This window comes from Hyperolius riggenbachi, chromosome 10 (genome assembly GCF_040937935.1).
Source record: "Hyperolius riggenbachi isolate aHypRig1 chromosome 10, aHypRig1.pri, whole genome shotgun sequence".
NCBI lineage: Eukaryota > Metazoa > Chordata > Amphibia > Anura > Hyperoliidae > Hyperolius > Hyperolius riggenbachi.
This window is the reverse complement of record NC_090655.1, coordinates 3,994,413-4,011,886: the sequence shown is the minus strand read 5'-3', so window position 1 is coordinate 4,011,886 and position 17,474 is coordinate 3,994,413.

Sequence of the window (17,474 nt, the reverse complement as noted above, 5' to 3'; positions counted from 1 at the left end):
CACTAGGAGGTGGGGACGCATTATGGCGGCGGCCATCTTGGATAGGGGAAGCGTGCCAGTACAGCGTGGATGCGCTGCAGCACGTTTCTACAGCGCCCTATTTAAAGCTCCTTAGTTACAGTGGCCGGCTGACTGTCACCCGAGTAGGAGTGATAGAGCTGGCGCTGGTGACTGCTGCAGATCAGTCAGTGGACTGTCTGGTTGGTTTTGGAGGAAATTGCTTCGATTTCTCGGGAAAGTAAGTGGTTTCCAGTTCAGATTTTAACTTGTTCATAAAAAAAAAAAAAAAAAAATTTATGAAGAGTTCTGTTGTAATTACTAATTGATCTATTCAATTATTGTCCCACAGTGGATCCTGCAGGTGCCGAGAATACAGAGCATGATCGTCCCTCTGGGTAAGGTTCAATTTCATTTAAAGGGACAGTAAAAAAAAAAAAAAGGAAAAACTTTTAAAGGAGGCAGTTTTGAACAGCATAAATTGTTGTTTATGTCTTCCAGCTCTGGAGAAGAAGAGGAAAGGGCAGGGACGGCGCCCATAAGAGCACGCTCACCGTCAAAGCCGAAGAAACATAAGGCAAAAAAACATCATAAGGAACCAAGGCGCTCACGATCCAGATCTCGTTCACCGAGACGAAGAAGTGACTCGTATTATAGATACCGTCACCATCATAGTTATGATGATTACCACTACAGAGACAGATCAAGATCACCTCCCTCTAGACGCATTCCCAGTAAGGGACAGTGTTGGGCCTGTCCGAATCAGGCGCTACAAGATAAAACAGTCTGTGAATCATGTTTCGGTCAGTTATCAAAAAGTAACGAGGAAAAATCAGATGAAATAATTGACGTAATCAGGAAGGTAGTGAGAGAGGAAGTATCCGCACATACGTCCGCAGCAGGTCAGGCTGGGGAAGAAAACAATAGTAATACCACCGAAAACGCTGGAGAGGAGGAGATTCCAGGGTTATTCAGCTTCAATCTAACAGCTCCTTTCATAGCAGCGGTTAAAGAGGCTCTAGAATGGACAGAGCAGGAGGAGGAACCAGAACAAAACAAGGAATACTATTCCCATTTGGTAAAGAAGTCCTCTGCTTTTCCATTAATGAAGGAGATAAGAAACGTAATTCTGGAGGAATGGAAAAAGGTGGAAAACAAGCCTTCCATACAGAACAGATTCGCAAAATTGTATCCGCTTAAAGAGGAAGACGTTCCATTTCTTCTTAATCCACCAACAGTGGACGCGTCACTGTCAAGACTTATTAAAAATGTGACATTACCTATGGAAAATTCAGTGATGTTTATTGATGTCTTGGATAGACGTATAGATAACGATTTGAAGAAGATTTACCTCTCGGCAGGTACAGCTTGCAAACCATCCATTGCTTTGACGTCGGTGGCAAAAGCCATGAAAGTATGGGTATCTAACATAGAGGAGGCCATCGAAATGGACATGGAGAAAACAGAGATCTTGACTGCCCTTGAAGATTTAAAAGTTACGGCAGATTTCGTGGCAGAAGCATCTTTAGATTTACTCAGATCATCTTCACGCATTATGTTGAACGCAGTAACTGCAAAAAGGGCATTATGGTTGAAGCCGTGGAAAGCAGACCAAAGTTCAAAGCAAAATTGGATTAAGATTCCATTCGATGGAAAAATCTCCTTCTGGGACATTCATTGATTCCATATACCTGGACCATTCTTACGTCGGACGCCAGCCAACTAGGTTGGGGAGCTTATTGCCAAGATCGGTGGGTTCAGGACTTATGGGTTCCGCCCCAGTTGGGAGTAGTTTCCAATGTGCTGGAATTTAGAGCAGCAGTGAAGGCTTCTCAGAAGTTTGCCCACTTTCTGCAGAACAAAGCAGTATGCTTCCAGTTGGACAACAGAGCAGCGGTAGCATACATCCAGAAGCAGGGGGGGACCAGAAGTGGCACCCTAATGGAAGAGCTGAGTCCTCTAATGGAGTACGCAGAGAAGAATTGGATAGCGCTAAGAGCAATATACATCCCAGGAGTCCAGAATATACAAGCAGACTTGTTATCCAGACAGACGATGAAACACAACGAGTGGCAACTGAAGAGGTCAGTGTTCATGGACTTGGTACACCAATGGGGACTGCCACAGATCGATCTCTTTGCATCGTCAATGAACAATCAACTTCCCAATTTTTTTTCCAGGAACGCCTGTCCAAAGTCGATGGGAACAGACGCCTTAACTCTCCCATGGAGAGCATCTCTAGTGTACGCTTATCCACCAGTGCCACTGCTTCTGAGGTTTCTAAAGAGACTACTAGCAGAGAAGTTGGAAGCAATTGTGATTGCGCCATATTGGCCGAAAAGACCGTGGTTCCCACTGCTGGTGCATATGTCTGTGTGTCCGCCTATGAGACTGCCGAGAGTTCCAGACATTGTATCCCAGAATATGTGTCTTCACAAGAACCCGCAGAGGTTAGAACTGACTGCATGGAGGTTGAGAGGAGGATCTTAAGAAGATCTGGATTCTCAGACCCAGTGATAGAAACCTTACTAAAAGCAAGGAAAAAGTCTACAAATAAAACCTATTACAGGGTGTGGAGAAAATTTATTGACTTTGCAATGCAGAGAAATATAGATTATCTGAGTCCATCCATTCCTGAAGTATTGGATTTTATCCAGTCTGGAGTGGAATTGGGATTGGCCGTAAGCACGTTAAGGGGTCAAATATCAGCCATCTCGGCACTGACCGGAAGCAGACTAGCATCAGAAAGATCCGTACAACAATATTTTCAGGCCTTATTGAAGATTAGACCTCCTATCAGAAAGACATTGCCAAGTTGGGACTTACCATTAGTCCTATCGTATTTGTCAGGTCCACCATTCGAGCCTATGGAACAATGCACTATTTGGAATTTAACGCTGAAGACAACCTTTTTGATTGCAATCTCTTCAGGAAGAAGGGTTTCGGAAATTCAGGCTCTGGGGTACAAAGATCCATATCTGTTGTTTTTCCCAGATAGGATAGTACTAAGGCCACTGTTACACTTCCTACCCAAGGTGGTGTCGGAAAGACATTTAAACCAAGAGTGGAATTTGCCATCTTTTCCAGAACAAAATCACCCCTTGGATGTATCCAGGATTGTGCGGAAATACCTCTTGGACACGGAGTCCTTTAGAACTGCTGAGAATTTGTTCGTCTGTCCTTCAGGTCCACGTAAGGGAAAAGAGGTGACATCAAGAACAATTGCAACATGGATTATCAGACTTATCAAAGCAGCCTATAGAGCCAGGGGGACAGAGCCTCCATCTACCTCGGCCCATTCTACCAGGAGTATATCCTCTTCATGGGCGGCGTATTCAGGAGTGTCGTTGTCCACGATCTGCAAAGCGGCAAATTGGACTTCCCCAAATACTTTCATTAATCACTACCGGGTGGACCCGGGTGCACTGTCTACTGTAAACTTTGGAAGAAAAGTGTTATCGGTTGTTGATAAATAAGAAGTTATTGCATTCTATCCCACCCGTCTTGTCTTTTTATTCTACTAGTTAGATCCCAGAGTATGCCGACATGGAGGTATCAGGAAACTAGGAAAATTTGTACTTACCTCTGGTAATTTTCCTTTCCTGATACAGCTCCATGTCGGCATGCGACCCACCCGTCAAGGGTCCATAGGTCTGAGTACTACACAAGAATACAGGTAGGGGGTTGGTCAGCCCCTTATATAATTTTAATTGGGTCCTATAGGGGTTAAGGGGGCGGAGCCTAACCCAGAGTATGACGACATGGAGCTGTATCAGGAAAGGAAAATTACCAGAGGTAAGTACAAATTTTCCTAGTTTTAGGTTTACAGGAGGCAGGGCCAACACATAGCAGGAAATGTTAAAGAGGAACTCTACTGAAAATGATGTCATTTACTAGATAACACCGCGGCAGCAGCCCTTTGGACCGCCTAACGACAATTGTGTGAGCTTGTGCTGTGCTCCTGCAGGACGAAACAGACGGGCTCCCAACTGTCCCTCTTTCCTTCTCAGTTGTCCCTCTTTCTATGTAAATATATATATTTCTCTACTAAAAAAATGTGTTTGACTTTAAACTTTATTCCCATCCTTTAAATTGATATATAATATTACTAATTTTAAAATGTTACTATGAAGGAAAATGAACCAGCATAGAAAGTACCAGTGTGGTTTGAATTATAAAACAGCATATTTTTCTTATGAAATCTTTATGGTATGGGGTGTGATTGGGGGTGTGGCAGGCAGGGGAGGACTGGCCAGGGGGGAAGGGGGGAAATTTTCCCCCAGGCTGCCTCTCATTTAATGATTTAGGGCTGGTACAGTGCCTGGTACATGTTTTTGTATAAGGCAATGTGAACCACTAGGGAAATCGATGCCTAATTACAGAGTAATTAGAGGGTGGGCAAGCTGGTAAATATAAACAGCATGATGCAGAGCAGAGGCTTGCCTGCAGGGTCCGTGGGAAAATATCTGTCTGATTTCGGGTGGAAATTGGTTGAAAGTATCGATCTGAGATGCTGGGAAATCTCGGGCTGATGTGGTCGATCCAGTGCGATAATCACGAACAATGAACGTGACGCAAACCCCGGCCGTTGTAACTCAAAATGTTTTGTACCCCCCCCCATGGGCCTCTAGTTTGTGTTTTCCCTCCAGGCCAAAAGGTCCCAGTCCTCCCCTGGTGGCAGGGGCATGGCTTAACCACCCTGGCGTTCTATTACAACGGCCAGGGCGGCGGCGCAGCACATTTTTTTTATTTTTTTCTAAATCCTGTAGCTAACCTAGCGCTAGCTACATGATAGCCACTGTGCATCGGCATCCCCCCACCCGTTCCGATCGCCTCCGACGATCAGAGCAAACAGCAAATCCCTTTCAGAACGGGATTTCCTGTTTGGCTTCCCCCGTCGCCTTGACGACGATCGGTATGAAGTCATCCACGTCATGGCGTCAGAGGGAGTCCTGATCCACCCCTTAGTGCTGCCTGGTGCTGATAGGCCAGGCTGCCCACAGGGTCTTGGGGGGGGGCCTGTTACGCGGCGGGTAGCGGCGCGGCGGCGATCGGTACAAACACGCAGCTAGCAAAGTGCTAGCTGTGTGTTTTTTTAAAAAATTATGAAAATCGGCCCACCAGGGCCAGAGCAATCCAGCGCGGCGGTCATGGACGAGCTGAGCTCCTCCATACCGCTAAGCTGCTGGTTAAGTGTCCCTCTTCCTCATCTCAAAAAGTTGGGAGGTATGGACGATATTTGTATCACACTTTGCCAATTATGTATGGACGATATTTCTATGCTAACACCCAGATACAGGGGCAATACTATAAATACTCAGAGCAGAAGATAGCAGAAAAGATTTTATATTATTTATTGAAGAAACAGAGTAACCAAGCAGCTCAGGGTCACCTAAACCACTAGGAATGTATAGGGGGATAAAAGAGACCGAAAAGATCTCCTCCCCGAGCTGCTTGGTTACTGTGTTGTACTGGTCCAAGCGCTATCCCATACAGCCATACCAATCCCTGCCATGCACTGATGAGGACCAAAAGCCCGAAACAGGCTGTCTACATGTGGGTTTGATATGGCTGTGTAAAACTTAAAGCTATAGGCTTGCTATACACCAGCGGTTCTGAATGCTTGCCTGGCTTACAGGGGCGAAAAGAGAAAGATAATTTGCATATTCAGTAGTGGTGCATTGTGGGTAACCACAAATGTTCACTTATAGCTGAATTATTGCAAATTCCTTCTGTTTTAAAGAGACTCTGTAACATCAAAAACCTCCCCTGGGGGGTACTCACCTCAGGTGGGGGAAGCCTCCAGATCCTAATGAGGCTTTCCACGCCGTCCTCTGTCCCACGGGGGTCTCGCTGTAGCCCTCTGAACAGCCGGCGACAGACCCGACTGTCAGTTCAATATTTACCTTTGCTGGCTCCAGCGGGGGCGCTGTGGCTGCTTTCGGCACGGAAATAGACGGAAATACCCGATCTCCGTTGGTTCCGCTCTACTGCGCAGGCGCCAGAAACTTGCGCCTGCGCAGTAGAGCAGACCCGACGGCGATCGGGTATTTCCGCCTACTTCGGAGCCGACAGCCGTCAGAGCGCCTGCGCAGGAGCCGGGAAGGTAAATATTGACGTCACCGCTGCACGGAGGGCTGCAGCGAGACCCCTGAGGGATGGAGGACGGCGTGGGAAGCCTTATTAGGATCTGGAGGCTTCCCCCACCCGAGGTGAGTACCCCCCAGGGGACGTTTTGTCGTTACAGTTCCTCTTTAAGAAGGCAAATTTCACCAGTTATTGAGGAAAGGAAGAATAGTGCATTGAGGAATACAGAAAAATGACAAATGTAACAGATAAACTGAACACAGTAAGGGCTGGGGCACACTAGAGCGATATTGGCCAATTGGGTGAATAACAGGGGTGGAACAAAGACACGGAGAGAGGGACAGGAAGGCTATGTGAGAAATAAAACCTTCTCTCTACAAAGGTATCTAACGTCCTTTTAGGAAGCTTTCATTTTACCTCAAAAGTAATGGTATGAAAATATTTGGGGGTCTTTTTAATTCATTTTTTTACAGTTACTTATTACAAATGTTGACTTTTTAGTAATAGTGTTTATTTAAAAACTTATCTATTGATATTTATCCTTTAAAGGGGAACTTCAGCCTAAACAAACATACTGTCATCAAATTACATTAGTTATGTTAATTAAAATAGATAGGTAATATAATCTCTTACCCACCCTGGTTTAAAAGAACAGGCAAATGTTTGTGATTCATGGGGGCTGCCATCTTTGTTATGGGGGCAGCCATCTTTTTGGTTGAAAGGAGGTGACAAGGAGCAGGAGACACAGTTCCAACTGTCCTGTGTCCTGATTACCCCTCCCAGCTGCACACGCTAGACTTCAAATGTCAAATTCAACATGTAAAAAAAAAAAAATTGCACTAAAACAGCAGAAATCCCATCATGCTTTGCACAGCATCAGGGGAAAAAAGCCCGGGCAGTTTTCTTCTGTGCAGCTAAAAATGAGGCTTGTATAAGAGAAACAAAGTTCTGATGCTGTGAAACTGTTAAAGAAACACCAGGCCTTTTCAGTGCTGCTGAGTCGATTTTTAGTCCGGAGGTTCACTTTAATGTTTCTGACAGATAAGACGGATACACAGATATGATACAATCATGCTTTCTATCCATTATTTCTTTAAAAATCCTAAAAGAATCATTTCCATTTACTTCTTTGCACTTGGTTGTTACGGATATAATTTCTAGGTTTGAAGCTTTCTAGAGTCTATGATATTAAAATATACTGAAGTGTAAAGCTCTAACAGAGCTCAGAACTTTGAGAACTTTCACATACGGTATTAGGGCATTTAGTATAAAGTATACATGTGCTAGTCTCTGCCTGCACCCCCATAAATGGAAAGGAATACAATACCCAAGAACAATACAACATTGTGTGCTAACATTTGGGGCCGTGTCCGATGTGGTTTCTCTAATAATTTAGAGAATTGGAGCCCACCCCTGTACTCTTAAAGCGGAATGAAACCCAGCATTTCTACTTTGCTCTAATAGATTATTTACAGCATATTATATACAACCAGTATTTTTTTTTTACTAGAACTGCATTCAAAGGGTTAACACAGGCTTTAGACGCTTTCCTGGCAGCAGAGCTGTCAGCTTCCAAACTTTACATAATGTTATCTTGTGTTTAATTGTGTCAAGTAATACATGTAAACAAAGCCTTCTCTCACACTGCTGGGTCCCCTGAACAAAGTCAGACAAGCATGAATGCTTTCTGATTAAGTTAGAGGATGAATAAAGCAGTTATACATCAAATGCAAAGTCAGCTCTCAGAACAAAAAAGTGTACTTTAGAAACGTATAATTTCTAAATTAATAATAATACTTATGCACAAAAAGCAAATATGCTAACCGTATGGCATATAAAAAGTAGGAAAACATGTTTTTTTATGTCAGGGTTCTATACCGCTTTAACCACTTGCCGACCGCGCACTCATAACGAAGCAAAGTGGTAGCTGCAGGACCAGCGACGCAGATCTGTGTCGCCGGCTGCAGCCTAATTAATCAGGAAACAGCCGCTCGCACGAGCGGCTGCTTCCTGTCAATTCACAGCGGGGGGCTCCGTGAATAGCCTGCGGGCCGCTGATCGCGGCTCGCAGGCTAAATGTAAACACAAGTGGAAATAATCCGCTTTGTTTACATTTGTACAACGCTGCTAACAGCAGCAGCGTTTTACTAGATAGACAAGACAAGACAAATAACATTTATATTGCGCTTTTCTCCTTGCGGACTCATAGCGCCAGAGCAGCAGCCACTAGGGCGCGCTCTATAGGCAGTAGCAGTGTAAGGGAGACTTGCCAAAGGTCTCCTACTGAATTAGTGCTGGCTTACTGAACAGGCAGAGCCGAGATTCGAACCCTGGTCTCCTGTGTCAGAGGCAGAGCCCTTAACCCTTACACTGGGGATCAGCGGCCGGGGATCGCTGTCACATGACAGGCAGGAGCCTGTTAGAGGCTGCACAAGACAGATCCGTTCCTGTGCAGCCTCCGATCTCTGGGGTAGGGAGGGAGAAGAGGGAGAGGGGGAATCCTGCGGTGGAGGGGGCTTTGAGGTGCCCCCCCCCCTGCCACGCATGCAGGAGCGATCAGACCCCCCCAGCACATTATTCCCCTAGTGGGGAAAAAAGGGGGGAGATCTGGTCGCTCTGCCTGGTGTTTGATCTGTGCTGGGGGCTGTAGAGCCCACCCAGCACAGATCAGCGAAATCAGCGCTGATCCTTAAGGGGGGGTAAAGGCTGGGTCATCAAGTGGTTAAGGGACCGTTCACACTGGCGCAGTGCGGTGCATCAAATTGTAACCCTTTGGGGAAGTTCATACTTCCACGGTGCGGTACGCTTCGCCAAATCTAATGCTAGCGCAGAACTACGTACGATCTGCGCCGGCATGGAAGTCATGTTAGTCTATGGCAGGGGTCCCCTGATGTGGAATGTGATTGGAAGCCAGTGAATGACTGCTTTCTGGCTTCCATGTGGATGGGTAGTGCCAGCACTGCTATTCTGTATGCGGAACACCAATATTTAAATAGTTAGCTGACAGTGTCTATAGGTAATACATTTTGTGTGGGGTGCCGGTAAAAAAGCCTCAGGAGGCCACATTCGGCCCGCGGGCCTTAGTTTGAGGACCACTGGTCTATGGCGACGCAGGTTTTTTTTAAAGTTGGCGTCGCGGTGCGCATACGTCGAAGTGTATTTTAATGATATGCTTCTGTGCACTTCCGCATACTCGAAGCAGGAAGTGACCACAAGCACGTGTCACTTCCTGCTTGGAAGATTGCCAGACAGGGAACACCGTGTACTAACGCACTGTTCCCTGAAGGCCTGATTTTGGCGATGCGGTGTGGCGCGCCTGCTGCACCGCAACGCTAAAGCCAGTGTGCAGTGTGAAACCGGCCTAAAGGACACCTGAAGTGAGAAGGATCTGGAGGCTGCCATATTTATTTCCTTTTAAGCAATGGCAGTTACCTGGTTATCCTGCTGATCCTTTGCCTCTAATACTTTTAGCTATAGGCCCTGAACAAGCATATGCATATCAAGGTTTTCTGACATTATTGTCAGATCTGATTAACTTAGCTCCATGCTTGTTTCTGGTGCGATTCAGACACTACTGCAACCAAATAGGTCAGCAGGGCTGCCAGGCAACCGGCATTGCTTAAAAGGAAATAAATATGTCAGCCTCCATATACTTCTCGCTTCTGTCTATAAGCACCAAACAATTGAATGTTCTAGGGCTAGGCATGGAGCCCAAGAAAAGTAGGTCTGCACATATACAAGAACTAAAGAACCACTGTCACGCAAAAACTCTAAGACATATGAGGTCCATTTGTTTGAAAGTAAAATGCACTATGCATTACTTTTTCCTATGTAGCCACCACTTACAGCCGGCACTGTTAATCTGACAGCTCTGACAGGTTTTCAACCAAGTCCAACTCTTAGAGGGGTTCTCAGTAATTTCAGAAGCACCTCCATGGATGGTAATCACACAATCTGACTGCCAGAATAGAGTGCAGCGAGTAAGGAGGCTGGCCGCCATCTTTCTATAGGTCCTTTCCAGGGAGGGCTATTGAAGAAAAACTCTACTGTACCTACTGTAAGTGACCGTGACGCAGGAAAAAAGTAATTTACAGTGCATTTGCCTCTGGTACGGATGTATTATATGCATGCATACACATGTATTTTTCATTTTACAATTTTTTGACTGCTATTTTAACCATTTCAGCCACCAATTAGGCTTTCTTTGGGTGGTACATTTTGCTAAGAATTATTTTCTTCTAAATGCATTTTAACAGGAATATTAAGAAAAAAATCATTATTTCTCAGTTTTCGGCCATTATAGCTTTAAAATAATACATGCTACCATAATTAAAACCTATGTATTTTATTTGCCCATTTGTCCCAGCTATTACACCATTTAACCACTTTACCACTGAAGGTGCGTGTATCTACGCCCCTTTTTACACCCTTTCCCCACCAGTGGCGTAGATACGTGCACCCCCCCGCCACTGTCCGCGCTCCCACTCGCTCGTGCGTGCTCCCGTGCTCGTGCATGCCGCCATCCGCTCGCCCAGAGATCAATGAACGGGAAAAAACGTTCCCGTTCGTTGACCTAAGCCCCCAGCAATGATCGTCTGCTTCTATGAGAAGCAGCGCGATCATTGTGATTTTCCCAGCCTCATTGCACTTCATGTAAGCGTACTTCCTACGCTTACAGGACACTTGCACAAAAAAATTACTGTGGCCATCTTGTGGCCAAATAGTAAAACTACACCCAAAAACATTTTTCATATATAAATACACAGTGTTATATTATAAATTAACTCATTACCTCCCACACTCCACATTTTTTTGTTTTTTTTTGTAATAAAAAGAAAAAAAATTACAATTAAAAAAAAATACATAAATAGATACCTTAGGGACTGAACTCTTTAAATATTTATTCAAGAGGGTATAACACTGTTACTTTATAAACTATGGGCTTGTAATTAGGGATGGATGCAAAACTGAAAAAAATGCACCTTTATTTCCAAATAAAATATTGGCGCCAAACATTATGATAGGGACATAATTTAAACGGTTTTATAACCGGGACAAATGGGCAAATACATTTCATGGGTTTTTAATTGCAGTAGCATGCATTATTTAAAAACTATAATGGCCGAAAACTGAAAAATAATGATTTTTTTCCCAAATGTTTTCCTATTTTCCCATTAAAACACATTTATAATAAAATAATTATTGGCATAATGTCCCACCTAAAGAAAGCAGAATTGGTGGCGAAAAAAACAAGATATAGTTCATTTCATTGTGATAAGTAATGATAAACTTATAGACGAATGAATGGAAGGAGTGCTGAAAGGTGAAAATTGCTCTGGTGCTCAAGGGGTTAAAACCCCTGAGTTGGGAAGTGGTTAAATTATGTCCCTATCACAATGTATGGCACCAATATTTTATTTGGAAATAAAGGTGCATTTTTTCAGTTTTGCGTCCATCACTATTTACAAGGCTATAATTGAAAAAACGTTCGCAATATACCCTCCTCACATGCATATTAAAAAAAGTTCAGACCCTTAACCAGCTGAGCGGTCTGGACGAGCTCAGCTCGTCCAACACCGCCAGCGGCTGCCGCTCAGGCCCTGCTGGGCCGATTTTAATGAAATAAAAAGCAGCACACGCAGCCGGCACTTTGCCAGCCGCGTGTGCTGCCTGATCGCCGCTGCAGCGCGGCGATCCGCCGCGTGCAGCGGCGAAAGAGGGTCCCCCCAGCCGCCCGAGCCCAGCGTAGCCGGAACAAACAGTTCCGGCCAGCGCTAAGGGCTGGATCGGAGGCGGCTGACGTCAGGACGTCGGCTGACGTCCATGACGTCACTCCGCTCGTCGCTATGGCGACGATATAAGCAAAACAAGGAAGGCCGCTCATTGCGGCCTTCCTTGTTTATTATGGGCGCCGGAGGCGATCGGAAGAACGCCTCCGGAGCGCCCTCTAGTGGGCTTTCATGCAGCCAACTTTCAGTTGGCTGCATGAAATAGTTTTTTTTTTATTTAAAAAAAACCCTCCCGCAGCCACCCTGGCGATTTAATCAGAACGCCAGGGTGGTTAAGTAACTATTTATGGTTTGTTTGTTTGTTTGTTTGTTTTTTATTGTAATTTTTTTTCATTACAAATGTTATTTGGCTAATTTTTGGTGTGGGAGGTAAACAGTTAATTTTAAATGTAATAATGTGGGTTTATTTTTATTAAAAATTGATCTAGATGTAGTTTTACTATTCGGCCACAACTTTATTTTTGTCAGAAAGACCGCGGCCTCTGATAAGAAGCTGTCGGTTTTTCTGCTGGGGACTTAGATCAATTAATGGGAACGATGTTCCCTTTCAGTGATCTCCGGGCTACCAGGGAGCAGCACGGCACGCGTGCGCGCAATGGCTGGAATGCGCAGATGCCCGCAACTGCAAGGCAGCAGCCGCCTCGACGTAGCAATCACGTCAATCAACTGAAAGAACTTATGAAATAGCTAATTGTATGTGTAGTAGGAATGGTAAATGGTTCTTTCCAGCAGTCTTACATTCTTACCATGGGCGTCCGCACGTATGGCAAATTCGGGCGGACGCCCCCTCCTGGCCGCCCGCTGCCCCCCCCCCCCCCCCCCCCCCTGGCCGATTTGCGTCTGACAGAATATGTAAAAAATTACTGCCCACGGCAGCTTGTCATGTGCGCATGTGCGGCAGACACCGAGATCGTGGTTAGTTGAGATCCCGGGTCCCCGCACTAAAGCCTCAGACTGCAGCCCCCTCCTCCCTCTCTCTCTCCCGACCAATCCATAACCTCCTTTCTTAGCTGGCACCTCTCTTCAGCAAATAGAAGAGAGGCAGCCAGCCGAGTTTGCCACGCCCCCACAGCATCAGAGTCCCGACTAGCACAGAGTGGAGAGCGCTCTGTAGCCCCCAGCAAACCAGCATGTTCAAGTCTTCTACTCTTATACTGCTGTCATCCAAAAGGATGGAACATGCAGTGAGAGCTGAGCTGGTGAGTGTAGCGGCATTACTGCTGGAGAATGTCTCGTCTGTCCGTGAGGTATGGGGGAAGGGAAGCATTTCTCCAGAGTGAGGAGGCTGTGCAGGATTACTAGGAGATCTTGTGTAAAGCAGGGGAAAGATAGACAGAGGGTGATTGCCCCCTTCTCTCATAATAAAGTAAACATCAAGAGAGGAGACGCCAGCTGAGCTAGGTGTAATAAAATCACCATGTGGCTCTGAAAGGGCAAAGTATTAATCAGGGCAAGAACATTTCTTTTGATAGTAAATGAACTGTTGTTAGCTGCTCAGATGGACGTATAGCAGCAGCAGCAGCAGTTCTGTGTGTTTATCTGATGGAGGAACACTTCATAGGAAGGTTCAGATTTACTTAGCTGGGGCTTCTTCCAGCCCTCAGCAGTCTATCAGGTCCCTTGCTATGAGTCCAGGGCCGGATTTACAGGTCAGGAGCCTATAGGCATAGACATTCTGGCGCCCTAAGCCCCACCCATCAGCACAGGCCACACCCCATGCCACGCCTCCTTTTCTTACGCAAGTTAATGTAGATATTACCTAAGACAAATAGAGAATACCAACAACAATATACAGATATTACCAATGACATGTAGAATTGACCAAATATAGGCTATTACCAACAGCAAGCAGAAAATACAAATCAAAAGAAAGTAATACTAATAACACATAAATTGTGACAGTTTCTAATTACAGGCAGGTCTTAACCAAGCACCTAGCCGGTGCAGGAGAGCAGATGACAGGTGGTAAATTTACCGCCTGTCAGCTGCCGATCTGAAAGAGGCAACCATATACCAAAGATCATTTCAGGTGAGAAAACTCAAAACCACGTGTAGTTTTGGGGCTATACCACTACTTTCCATATGGCTAATCAGATTCAGACAGCTTCAGAACTACTTATGTGACCCGATTACCTTGATTAATCAGCTATTCTAATGGCCAGCTGGTACCGATCAGTTCATTCTATTCAGTTGATTCAATCCTAGTGGCAGACAGGTAGTGATCGGTCAATCCTAGTGGCAGACAGGTAGTGATTGGTTGATTCAAGTGACAAGCAGGCAGTAATTGGTTGAATCTAGCAGCAGGTAGGCATTACATTGATGCATTGTTCCCTTCCTCCCAGCCAGTGGGAAGATGCTATGTCTTGCCTTCCCCCCAACTCTATAGAAACAGCAAACTGGGTATACCAAACTGATGTCACACTAATGCTCAACACACACCATACAATCTTGGTTGTTCAATCTTACCACTTTCATGTAGTATAAGAGCTTATCCAATCAATCAATCAAGGTATTTTCAATCTGTTGGCCCTTAAGCCCCATCTACACAATACGATTATTTGTGCGATTCAACATGTCGGATCTAATCGGATCGTAAATAGAATTGTAATCGAATCGCACAAAGAATCGTATCGTGTAGATTCGACTTTATACTAATTAGATTTGATAATTCTGTACAGCGAAGATTGTATGGTGTGTGTTGAGCTTGATCCTTACTGTTGACACTGACATGGTGGAGTAGTGGGCAAAATAGTGGCATAGTGGTTACAGCTCACGCTTTGCTGCGCTGGGTCCCTGGTTCAAATCCCAGCCAGGACACTATCTGCATGGAGTTTGTAAATTCTCCCCGTGTCTGTGTGGTTTTCCTCTGGGCACTCTGATTTCCTCTCGCATCCCAAAAACATACGAAGAAGTTAATTGGCTTCCCCCTAAAATTGGCCCTAGACTATGATACATAGATATAGGACTATGGTAGGGATTAGATTGTGAGGGACAGTTAGTGACAAGACATTATACTCTGTACAGCGCTGCAGAAGATGTTGGCGCTCTGTAAATACTAAATAATAATAATTTTAATAGGAGCCTTATCACCCTAAGGGCCCTTTTCCACTAGCGCGTTTGCGCTAGCTGAATCGCAAAACCGCAAACCGCTAGCGATTTTACAATCGCTACGGTTTGCTTTTTAACATAGGAATCGCGGTAGGTCATTTCCACTACCGCGATTCGTTTTTTACTTGATCGCGATCGCGCCGCGGAGCGACTTTTGCCGCGATTTTGCTATGCAGTGCATAGCATAGCAAAATCGCGGCCGCAAACGTCGGGAAAACGGCGGAATTGCGATTCAGCAATCGCTAGCGTTCAGCGCGAACGCTAGCGACTGCTAGTGGAAAAGGGCCCTAACTGATCTCCCCATTTCTCTAGCTGAGACTACAATACAGTATCCCCTGCTGAGGTAATCCTATTATCCTTCCCTTTATTCAAGTGGTTCCCCTCCCCATTTGACACCTATGGCCTGGCTTCCAGCAGTGTTTTCATAGGGCAATACCTCAGTACTGACCAACTGTCACCTGACCTGATCAGAGCAGTATTAACATCTGATCAGGTCAGGTGACAGCTGGACAGAGCTGAAGTATTGCCCCATGGAAACACTGGGAAACATGTTCTCAGGAGTGCCTAAGTAGGGACACTTCAAAAGAAGGGGAGGGGGAGCCTTGTAGTCTCTGCTAGGAGGGGGTGGATCAAAATGGTCCCAAGCCTCTGCATCAGTCACTTACTCTGTAGAACGGCAAGTAGTTGTGTGACTGTCTGCAAGTTAATTGTGCAAGTGCAATGTAGAGGATCGTCACTGCTGTCAGCCAAAGATCTGCTCAGGCTGCACCAATTGACTCACGGAGGGGCAGAGCTGTAGCCATACGCTGTGCAGCTATCTTCCTGAGAAGGCCACATGTCACAGGCAGCGCTCTGTGACTCCCCCCTTTGCCTGTCACTGTAGTGTACTTGTCTTGTACTACTGACTCAGCCTGCACCATGTGTAAAGGGAAGGGGGGAGACCAACCTTTTTGTATTTAATCGAACACGCTGTCTCCTCTCTCCCATCCCCCCTCCACAGCCTCAGTGGTAACTCTCTCCTTCGTTCGGCAGCCAGAGGTAGCAAATGAATAAATACAGCCTGGAGGACAGCGCGCACTCACCCGATCCTACCCTGCTGTGCAGTGCTGCATCCTGAGGTCCTGCTGCATTCTGACTCCCCCTGCAAAGCGGTAGGCGGGACACTTACTGACTGTGCGGCTGTCTATTGCCGGGGACAGGACACCCGGAATTGCGCTGCGGGCGCTCTGCCGCTGTTTAAATCTACTATAGGGGACATTCAGGTGCCGCCCCTGCCCCATAATGCGCCTATAAGCACGTGCCTAGTGTGCCTTATGGTAAATCCGGCCCTGTATGAGTCTGATTCCTTTCATGGTGCCGCTGTCCCCATTTAAAAGATCCGGCTACTGTGCATGCGTGGACGAATCAGCGTGCCTCCTCTATCGCTCTCCTGCGGCCTGGAAGCCTTTGGTACTTGCGCAGTTCACACAGATTTAAACTGCACATGAACAGAATGCTGCTGGTCATGGGAGTGTGATAGAGGAGGATCATGGATGAACTTATGCATGTGGTGTACTCTGATCTTTCAGAGGGAACAGCGGCACCGCGGAGGGAATCATACTGCAGCGGGCTGGAAGGAGCCACAAGTAAGTAGGTCTGATCCCTCCATACCCCCACCACCAACACATCAGTCTTGCTTTAAAGGAAACATCCAAAGTAAAAAACAAAGATCCACTTACCTGGGGCTTCCTCCAGCCTGTGGCAGCCGTCCTGTGCCCTCGCCGCAGGTCCGGAGGCTCCCGGTCTTCTCCCCGGTGCAGCCAACCTCGCCAGGTCGGGTTCCGGGTCGGCCTCTTCTGCAATTCACGGCGTGGGTCACGTGGTCCGGCTGATGTCATCAGAACTGTACTGCGCAGGTTTAGTAGTTCTGCGCCTGCACAGTATCGTCCTGATGACGTCGGCCGGACCACGTGACCCATGCGGTGGAGCGCAGAAGACGCCGACCCGGAACCCGACCTGGCGAGGTCGGCTGCACCAGTGTGGGAGGCCGGGAGCCTTCGGAGCGGCGGCGAGGGCACAGAACGGCTGCCACGGGCTGGAAAAAGCCCCAGGTAAGTGGATCTTTGGGTTTTTTTTTCTTTACCTTGGACACTCACTTTAAATGTTCTTCAGCCTACAGGCTTTAATAGAGGTTCCCCTGTACTATACGTGTGTACAATTTATGTAAATATTGTGACAACAGCTAGACACCTTTTCTCCCAACCCTTCAGAGAGTACGCTGCAGACTCTGCTCCCTGTCCATCCAAAAAATTAGGTGTCCTGATTTTTGGGACCTTTTGTCCTGCAAAAATAAAATGAGGTTGGCAAACCTGCCCCGTATCACCCCACGCGACTCAGCGCAGTGAAGGGAGAGCAGCAGGCACATCGGTGGAGAAGGGGGGACGTCTCCCCCCCTTCCCTCACCTTGGGGCTCCCCCTTACTCGCTCCCCCCCTCCTCCATAAGTCAGCGGCGG